Here is a 10,882-nt window from a genome sequence, read left to right as displayed (position 1 = left end):
AGTAAGTTAACGCGAACCAGTTCTCGAGTAATTCCCATTATTTTATCCGTACTAAAATGTATAATTTTGTGACAGAAGTGCTGTAGTGAAGAGCAATTACTCTCTTACCCGTGAGTGGATGTATCCGTTGACTTTGTTCGTGGTTCACAACACCTTTTCATCGCGAGTACTGGCCGCAGAGACACAAATGAATCTCATCGCAAGCAGGGACAACGGAAGGCACTACCAACAATTCCTCGAAGACCTAGCAAGATTCCTCGTGGTAATGAACTCGAAGAAAGTTGCAGAAAGGAACGACAACACCATTCTCTGAAAGAATGAGGCAGACACATTGCTCGCCACGAAGTCCACGAAAAACACACATCTTTTCCCCTCCACATCTTGCTCGCGCAGGTAGGCCCGCCATCTGCAGAGACTAGTACGCGCGTGCGGTCCAGGTTACTCCAGTTTTCGCGCGCTTTTGCATCGATGGTTATCCGCAGTTTGCTTCTTTGTTTGATCTCGTTACTTGCATACCCCTTTGTTTGGAACACAGAACAAGCATCGGAGCAAAAGACGATTTTCGCTTTGAGATGGTGCCCGGAGTGGTACCAACGCAACGGACTTTGTGTACATACGCCTTTTGAAATCAATACTGCGTCTGAACAGCTTTCCGTCTTAAGACAAACGTTGCTTTAGTTATCTAACGCTACAATAATGTGGGCGTCATGCGGGAAACGAGCAGAAGTCGACGGCTGCTAGCCCGGTCACGCTGAAAGGCGACACAAGCAGGAAGGCACCTGATTGGACAGCTGGAATGCATAACGTTGCATTTTTATTCGTCCTGTTCATTCTATTTGCGTTGTGCCCAGTGCTGTGTGAACTGTCTCAAACTATGTGTTCCATGGGGAGCTGTTATTATATATTTATAATATTTAGTATTTACTATTATTTAGTCTGGAAAAATGAGCACTGGGCACAGAGGGTTCTGATAATAGGCTCTTTACGGTACCTTCGTGTATCTACGGTATCAACGCAGCTTTGATTGCTCAATTTAGCTGTCGCTCAATCTTTGATGACGGTCACGCAAACGAAGAACTCGAAGCCGTAATCTTTTTATACGACTTGGCCAAATTGACGGGCATTTTATGTCCGGATTACACCGTCACCATGACACCGAACGCAAGCCATTAATTTCCGAGCTGTACGGGTGAAACCCGGACAGGTGCCAACCCTGAATTGATAAAACGTAAGAATATGTACGCCCTGCATTCATACTCATCCTAGCCTCTTTGTCTTTTTTTCCCACCCACAGATGTCTACAAGGTAGATTCCCGCAATAAATATCTCCCTTCCAAGACGAGTTCCTGAGTCATGAACAACAATGCCTATTTTATGCAATTATTATACCTGTGACGGAAAGTAGATCACTCTTCTTAAAAACAACGGAACGGGCCTGAACGGAGCACGTTAAAAAAAAGAAAAACATTTTCAGACAGTAGGATCTTTCGCATTTTTAATTATAGCGGTCTTTGCACCTGACACACTTGACAAAAACTTGGCATGCAATTTGGCAATACCCGAGTTAACCCAACATCACCTTATAAGTGAAATAAGTATTTATCTTTTACGGAACACATAATCACCTGCGTACGAAGATCCCTAATGTTGTTGTTGTTTGTATTTATTTATTTTAATGAGTGACAGTTACCCGAGAATCCTGGCAGAACTTGTGCCGGTTAGTAAGGTTGCTCATGCATCAATTGAATACCGACACGAGCTCACCTGTGGGGCAGACTTTTATTTTATTACTGAACTGTTTTCTTTCTATATTTATTTTTACGTAACAGCAGGCAACCTATTGTAACTTTAACACACACTTATAGTCACAGGAAGCAGAAGCATTTCTTCCGTGGAGACATTTTCCCTGCCAAGGAACCTAAGTGGAAAACATAACTTGCCGATTCTCACCCGCGTTCTTGCTTTTTGCAGGGACTTTGTCAAAACCACTGAAGCATGGGGTCGAAAGAAGGGATATGCTATACCATGAGGGTATTTTCAGTGCGAGCAGTACCATTTTGGAGGGTAAACAAATGGGTACAGCGAAACCGAAACTGCCTGCTCCTGTCAGACATATGACACTTCTCCTGTTGTTTTGATTAAAAAAAAACTCACTTTCTCAGTGACTTCAGATCTACTGAGTGTTTATTTAGACATTAAATATTACGGATTTAGAAGGGTTTCGCCTCACAGCAAAATCGTCCACTCACTCAAAATATATTATTTTTCGAAAACGCCGCCTCTGTATTCGTAACACACACACACAAAAAAAAGACTTCAAGTTGCCTCATTTAATAAATATTTTTTTTTTCAAATGTAAATATCTTGTTTATTTCTAAAACATTTCAGAACACGTTTTCGAGTCAACGACAGAGTATCACAAGCGTGTTCAACCTTCGGAAGCAAATCCAAGAACAACCAGGCACAAACCCTCAGCCGTCACCGCCCTGCTAACCCTAAACACCGCCAAACCAACGCCGACGAACCTCCCGATTGGCTCTCGAGACCTGCTGCGAACAGAGTAAATCATTTGACACCTTTATTTGCCCAAAACGGGTGTATTCTTATAAAAACACAATTTTCTATTCCACAAAGGGTGCAAGAAGAGCATTACTAATGGTGTAATATCGACATACACCACGTTTTATCCATTGTCGATCATTGAGGGTGTAAAGTGAGGATGTAAAGTGAGGGTGTAAAGTGTTGAAACAGGTGTTTACCATTTAATACACCTTTTACACCCCATTTGAATTGGGAATATAGTGTTAAAAATGGTGTTTTATTTCGTGAGAGAAAAATTATGATGGTTTCACAGCTCCGCTCAGCAAGTAATCACATTATAGACAATAACCTGAGTTAAAAACACAGTATTTGACAGGTTAGGGTGTTAGGTATTTGGCTGATATCTTTGACTCGTTGCAAGCGTGGGTGTTAATTGCAAAAACGCACTGCCGTCACCGTTACAAACGTTTCCCGCCCCACCACATGTAACGAACGTGCCCCAACAAAATTGTATTTCAGTATATGATCCATCCGACACGCCAATATAGGCTACTGAGGGTGCCCGAGGTCTCTTCAAGCCTCGGCATTGAGGGCTCTTCAAGCCTCGGCACAGTGTTACCAAGCTAACAAGGCGTGCCTGCGATGCATCGCGCTCCGGTTTAGGTTCTACGATGGAACCGTGGCTGGAAGTCTACCGTGTTCGGGGAGGTGCTTGCCATAGAAGCAAGAACGTCGAACTGTGTGTCTCGGCCACTGGTCTCGGCATGCTGCCACAGAAGCTTCTGTTAGAAGCTTCTGTTACTGCTACTAGCTATTTGCCAGGGAACATTTACCAGCAAACAATTCCATCAGAAAAGGTGTTTTCAATAGAATACTCCCCTTTTAAGGGTGTTTTTGTTTTTAAACACCCATTATAACAGTAGGAAGGGAGTTGCCTCAGGACAGAAGCCGTTATAACAGTGTTTATAACAGCCATTATAACAGTGTTTTATTAGGAATACACTTAAGTAAACGATGTATTAAAAAACACCCATCATTTGAGTGTAAAGGCAAGACCAAAAAGGTGTGCGCCATGAGACAAGCCATTTACTCAAAAAAAGTGTAGAAAAGTTTACTGTGAAGACTACTGAGCAACAGGGCAGCGCAGCAACCAAAAATTCGGATACGGGAGCAGCAGGAAATTTCTGTTGCTCGGCGGCGCTGTTGCTCTCGCCCAGTGCTATGGGACCGCTCGTGTCGTGCAGCTCTGCTGCTGCTGCTCAAATCGAGGCTATGTTACCCTCCTTCACTTGGCGAGGCGGTTAGTAGTCTGAGGGTCGGAGTCTTCCGCGGGTGGGATTCAGAGCGGAGGGCCCCGGAGAACAAATGGGAAGACACCCGACGCTGATTCCCAGAGCTAATTGACTGCTGATTCACAGTGAGCTCCTCGATCTATGCAGACATGTACAAAATATACTGCGGAAAATTATTTAAAATAACACATCGTAAATACTCCACGTAAAGAGTATTTAAATTAGAGTAGAGAATACTCAAAACTGAAAGCTCGTCTACCCAACGCTACCACCAAAAGCTATTTGAGTAAGTACTAAATACTCTAAGGGATATTTAAGATTTAGTGTTTAATGTTTCAGCATTAGCAGTAAGCGAAACGCATATTCTGAACGTGGCCGATAAAAACGAATGGAACGTTCCTGTCTTTCTTTTTTTGCAAGGCCTCGATGTCAACTGTCAAGTAACGTATGTTGAACTTTGGTGATATGTTCTGATTTCTGGCGCCTGTTTATTGCTTTGGTGGAACTGAAAACACGGCGGGATACGGCATGATGAGCGAGGAAAGTATTTTGAGTATCGAAGAAAGTAATTTAAATACCTTAAGAATACTTGTTGCAAAAAGTATGGAGTAGATACTATTAGATACCGGAAAAGTATTTAAAATACCGTGCTTTGAGCGCGCACTCAAGATACGTGCAAGCCTTGTCACGTATGCTCGCAATTCTGATGCAGCTTTTTTGTGGCTGAAATCAAGCATCACAGATGATGAATGTTTCCTGTGTTACGTTGCGGGATACTTGTTTCATAGCAATGATGCTCTAGCTGCTCATGTGTCTTGCCGCCTAGATTTTACTGCAGCATGGCTCTTGTGGCGTTCTGTAAAATTGGACCGTAAACGTGGCAAAGTTTAATGCACCGGCAATATTGAACGTGGGACATTACGTGTTCTAAAATGCGGCGATAGTTTTGAATAAGACAGCAAAGCCGGAGGGTCCCGGTGTAGGAGCTCTCTCTAAACAGCACACGAGGCAATCATTGCACCATTGTGCGCCAGTGATCTGAACAGCGGTAATGGGAGTGTACAATCTGTTTTCTTTAAATGCACACTGCTTCTCGTTCAGATCTAGCACAAGATGTCCTTCCAATACATGACCTTCTACAGTAATAATGGGAGACGTAGGAAACGGATGCAGACGAGACTTTGCGCAAATTGTTTCCGAAACCCTCCGAAAGGAAAACGACGCGTTGATATTTCGAGGACATTCAGCATCTGAGCGAGGACTTCCCGGATGCGATTTGCCTAGTTCACGCGTCGTACGTACTACATGCTCATAAAGGGAACAAATCTTGCATTGAAAATAAATGTAACGAAGGATCGCGCTAAGCGGGATCAAAATATTTCACTTGAATGCGTTCGAGAGAAGGGAACCACATTTACGCGTTATTGTTAATGAAGAAATCATTAGCACGAGCGTTTGTTATTGACACGAGTTAACTATATATTGTCAGCCATGTGTTGAGGGAAGGACACAAGGACCTTCTTGAGAAATAGACTGGTTACCTCTATGTCCTGCAGACGGCGGAGCAGTGTATTAGCAGTGAGATTAGAATTGGATCAAATGCATCAACAACCAACGACGAGATTTTAAGCGTAGAAACCCCAACGAACCGGTAAGGGAATGTATAGGAAAGTGCGTCAGTATATTTTGAACAAAAGATCATTCTCTGTTGGAACAGTCTATCGGGGTCCACCTCCATTCCATTAGGTTTTGATTTAGGAACATCGGACAATGTTCTGATGCGAGAAAAAAATAGTGTCGTTAACTTTTAACACGTCTTTGAGAATACGCAACAAGTAGCCACGAAATATATGAATTCCAGCATGTGACAATGATCGGCATTTTCTAGAACTCGTGAGTATTTCGCCTGGTCGGACTCAAGAAGACTTGTACAAGTACTGTATTTAAGGTACTGTGGGTTATATACTTTTTTCAGTAATTAGAACCTTACTAGGAGCACTCTGTCTAAAATACTTTTATCTCTATTTTCGCCGGTTTACTTAAATTACTTTGTCATTTGTCATTGCAGTGCTGCCACTTGGCCTTTCGCAGTTTTATTCTCTCTTGTCCTTGTTGCCCCCCCCCCCCCTTCTTCTTGTTCCTGAGACACTCGCCAACCCGCCCTCCCATGCTGCCCCAGTAACATAATAACCCTGTCACACAGGCAGTCTTCAATTATGATTGAAACCAATCGTCATTGAAAATGCGTGTAGCGCCACCTTGCCTGTAACGTGTCAACCTGTCGGGGAACATTGAATCCAATACTCTTTGGGAAGTTGACACGTCACACGCTTGGTGTCACTACACGCATTTTCAATGGTCATTGGTTTCAACGATCATTGAAGCCTGCCGTGAAACAGGAGTATAAGTTGTGCCGTGTCCTTTGTCTTCGACTCTCCCTTCTTAATTAATGCGCTTCTCGTCTTAATAAAAGACTATCATTGAGTGAATATCACGTTTTATGGGAAAAAATGCCATGAAGGAACCGGAGAGAAAGCAAGAAAATATGTGGACGTGAGTGAAAAGCGAGTTAAAAGTAACTTGGAACTTAACTTAAGTTACTTTGGCAAAGTTACCTGAAAAAGGAACGAGTTCCTTTGAAAGTTACCACGGCGCAAAAGTACCGAGTTAAGTTACAAGTTACCAAAAAATGAACTTAGTTACAGTAACGGGTTACGTCGAACTCTGCATGTTATAGACTCTTATCTAGTATATGCCCACTTCTACTTTCCAGCCAGTTAATCTAAATAAACTGTATAAAGTTCCTACTGACAAGCTGTGATTTTATTAACCAGTGGATCTTTCTACTTTCAATACGTGAGATGCATAGGTATTCTATGCAAGGTCTACAGACACATTTATGTACGCAACTTAGTATACGTGTGCCTGTAGAAATTGTATAGAATTCTTTTACATCTCACGTATAGAAAGTAGAAAGCAGCACCGCTTAGAAAATTCGGAGCTCGTCAATAGGAAACCTATACAGTTGATTTATAATTTCCATTGACAACTCCCCCAATCAAGCCCGTGGCGGAATGGTATATGGATCATTTATTGCGAGAGGATAAGAGAGAGAGAGAGAGAGGTCGCGCATGCTTGACTTTCGGTGGACATAGTGAATGTCTCAAATCAAAAGCAATAAGAAACACATACCTGCTATATGTTGATGGTGAACTAATACTCCAAGCAATTCGTTACTGGAGCGTTGTTTGTATGCGTAAATGAATTAATCTTAGATACCTCACCCTTCAATCTGGCTTGGAAGCAAGCAGGACGTTCGAATTCGCGGAAGCTCTCAAGACAGGCACAATATTCTATCAGTTTGCTATTAGGAAGAAGACGTCACTGCCTTTACATGTGCACTTTTTGGACTGGAACCATTTTCTTTTTAAAGCACATTGTCTTTTACTGGGAGTCCGCTAAACCAACCAAAAGAAAATCTGCATGAGAAAATGAAATGCATGGTGGCAGAGGTTAAAAAAAAAGAAGAAGAAATGGCAGACGGAAGAACGGCGATTTCTACTGAAAACATGTAGTTTATTGGCTGTGATGGATATTCCATCGGATGGGAACTGATTCTTTAGTATTTTCTTTTGCTACTTTGAACACACTTTTGCTACTTACTGTCAACTACATATACACTGTCGAAAGTACATCTGCACATTTTGTACATAATGTCTGTTTTTGCTAGTTGAAGAGACGTTCTATAGAATGTGGTCGGCCAGTTCTGTACAGAATGTCAATTCAAAATTCTTTAGGAAACAGCCTGGATATCTATACACATTTTATCAGCACCTTCTATAGAAATTGTATAGACAGTAGACATACTTTTTTTTGTAAATGGTCAATTCTCTTTGAGCCTGGATACTTTTCTTTTCTCAATTCCTCTCTTGAGCAAAACACAGCAGGGACTACCCAATTTTCAGAAAACGGTAGTCGTCAAAAATAGAAAGCACTAGTCGTATCGTGAGAGCGATGGCGCATGGGTTGAGTGACCCGTGGCAAACTCCTTGTCCATAGTGCCTTTGAGTGCTATAAGGACACCGTCATGCAGGTTTCAGGACGGGGGTCTCTCGAGACGTCTACATTGCCATGTCGCCAATGGAGCATTATTATCGGCGACCGAGGCGAGCTACTCACGTATCTTAAATACTATATAGCGTATTTGGTACTTTATTTTCCCCTCTATTCGTTCCCGTTCGTTGTTTTTTTCTGCTACAGGCTTGTACAACATATCTGTGGGTTACATGAATAGTGCTATAACGGTCCGGATGCTTTGTCAGGCTTTTATTGCCAACACCCGTATCTCTGTATTATAGAACTGAAGGCAAAAAAAAAAGTTATGGGGGAATTTGACACTTTCATTCTATTTCATTCATTGAAATTGGGTTCATTCTATGTAATCTTCTTCACTGTTTCATTGTACGCACTGTTCTTCGTTGTCTTTTTATGCAGCTCCGCTATTCATTGTATGTCATTAACACGTTTCTCTGAATATGCCACTGTTATTCATTATATGTTATAAACGGGTTTCTCTGACTATATCACTGTCATTCGTTGTATGTTATTAACTGGTTTCACTGTATATACCACTGTTATTCACTGTATGTGGTTAACTGGTTTCTCTGTATATACCACTGTTATTGATTGTATGTTAACTAGTTTCTCTGCATATACCACTGTTATTCACTGCTTACACTGTACATATCATATGGCTAATGTAATAAATTGTCCTTTTATATATAAGTAAAGAGAAGAAAAGGCACCTTTACGACACATCATCTGTAACACAGAAACGAAAGGAAGAAAGCAATGAATAATAATAATAATAATAAATTTCTGTAATAATAATAAAATCTGTAATTTAATTACAATCTGCTCTTAGTATTTGGTATGTTATTTTGTGCGGCATTTTGTACACGTCTCAACTCAAGTGCGCGCGGCCCAAAGCACTGTTAATCCCAAGTGATTATTCAATTCAATTCAATTTATTGGTTTACCCTATTACATGGTAAAGCTAAAAGCTACTGGAAGTAACTAAATTAAGTAAATTATTGATATTCTAACTAAATAAATTAAATTCAACAGAGACAATAGCTTCACCTGTGTTGGCTGAATTTTTTTTCTACACGTATATTTCACACGTGATATCTTGATTGTGTCGTTTATTGCTGCCAGGAAATAAGCGAAAATTTATAGTCTGACAAACGAGTGATTTCCGAATATTGGCAGGAAAACTGTTGACTATACATTCGATTGCAGTGCACCAGTCATCCAATTCACAAGTTTTGCACACTACTCGTTACTACTGAGTATATTGTGGAGATTGGTTAAGCTACAAAATACCACTGTGGCGAGAGATGTTTTCGGATTTTTTCGTCTGCAAGTTTTTCAATGCACGTCGGATATTATTTTGTATTGCCAACTGTAGGATTACATAAGTAACATTCCAGTAACAATTTTTGCGTTCTTTACCGAAGTCATTGCGGTTGTTTTTGGGGACAGGACTTAGAATGGACCGCTGTTCCACGAGGTACTTCTTATCGATACCTTGTATTGCTGACCTGAGGAGATTCATGTCCAATAAAATCACGAGCTTCCGTGGCATAGTGGTTAGGAATAAACAGGCGTAGTGTTCACAAGCGTATCAGTACAGATACGCACTCTAAAAACAGAGCTTCGCCGCATAGCACCTCGAATCAAAAGGGATAACCCTATCATTCGCGGCAATGGTTGGCGCACAGCGCGCTATGCTGTGAAACTCTGTTTTTAGAGTGTGGTAAGAGTTGGCATTCTCTAACTAATCAGCTCAGCGTGCGCAAACTTCCTCTCGGATGTATCGAGGGTTTATAAAGGGCAGAAACAACGGTCGTCTGCGAAGCTTGTGCTGTCTTCTGCAAGTAGTAAGTACTATTCTGCTCCTTGTCTACATGTCTTGGCTATCGATTTGGCTATGGTTATGACCATCTAAAAAAAATTAGAGGTCTTCCTGGTGGTGCAACGGGGAGTAATTTCGTTCATCTTGTTAGAAAATGCGGAGATAATGTTTAAATTGCGCGTAATGATTTGCAGATATGGCTCAAATGTGTAGGATCATAACTGCAATGGGTTATGATATATCGCTGGATAGGATAACGATAACAGGTTGGGTGTGAATAAAAATATTTTTGACTGACAATGAGTGGCTTAAGTAGCACACATAACTATCTCGCAACCTAGTTGTCCGATGTGAAAGAGTAAGAGAGTAAGATATGTGGCATATGCAGTTTCCGTGTGACGTACTGATCAATCACAATCTCCCACTCAGCAGAAACGGTATAGAACACGGGAGCCCTATTCATATTCGGTAATTACAACCGCACAGCCAGTGTCAATGCTACGTACTCTAAAAACAGAACTTGACCGCATAGCACGCTGTGCTCCAACCATTCCCAAGAATGATAGGATTATCGCTTCTGATTCGAAGAGAGAGGGGGGAGTACGCCCTTTTATGGCAATTTTCATATACTTATACAATTTTCATATACGTACGCAGATTTCTCTCCTCGAATCAAAAGCGATAACCCTATCATTTGCAGCAATGGTTGGCGCACAGCGTACTATGCGGTCAAGTTCCGTTTTTAGAGTCTGAGTAGAGCCCGGATTCCTGGAAAAATGCCCAATGTTTTCGTGTGGTTTTAATAATGCCTTGTACAACCTGGAGCACAAATTGGGTCGTTTTCATAGTGCCTATAAATGCCGGCGTTAGTGCCTGCTTTCGCGTAGGTGGCGAAAACTCCGAATAAACATTAGTGTAGTTCGTCACAGTTGTTTCTCTACATTCTTTACGACACAGTAAATCATTTTACACCTTTATTTGCTCAAAAAAGGTGTATTCTGATAAAAACACCATTTCCTATTCTGCAAAGGGTGCAAGAAGAGCATTACTAAAGGTGTAATATCGACATACACCACGTTTTATCCAATGTCGATCATTAAGGGTGGAATGTGGGGTGTTGAAACAAGTGTTT

General features: G+C 41.4%; 1 protein-coding gene across 9 annotated transcripts in view; it reads left to right on the top strand.

Moving 5' to 3' along the window:
* Nucleotides 1-2,392: 2,392 nt before the first annotated feature.
* The window catches only part of LOC135373623 (uncharacterized), a 31,296-nt gene continuing 22,806 nt past the window's right edge, over nucleotides 2,393-10,882 (top strand). For 3 of the 9 annotated variants that reach the window (XR_010416526.1, XM_064606712.1, XM_064606713.1), the window contains exon 1: nucleotides 9,555-9,775. The gene's annotated coding sequence lies outside the window, so the exon portion shown is untranslated. Of the gene's footprint in view, nucleotides 2,561-9,552; nucleotides 9,776-10,882 lie in introns of those variants that run through there. The other 6 variants (XM_064606708.1, XM_064606705.1, XM_064606710.1 and 3 more) reach the window with 5 other exon arrangements.

The sequence above is a fragment of the Ornithodoros turicata genome, unplaced genomic scaffold, assembly GCF_037126465.1.
Source record: "Ornithodoros turicata isolate Travis unplaced genomic scaffold, ASM3712646v1 Chromosome28, whole genome shotgun sequence".
Taxonomy (NCBI): Eukaryota; Metazoa; Arthropoda; class Arachnida; order Ixodida; family Argasidae; genus Ornithodoros; species Ornithodoros turicata.
This window is presented reverse-complemented; position numbering and strand designations above follow the sequence as displayed.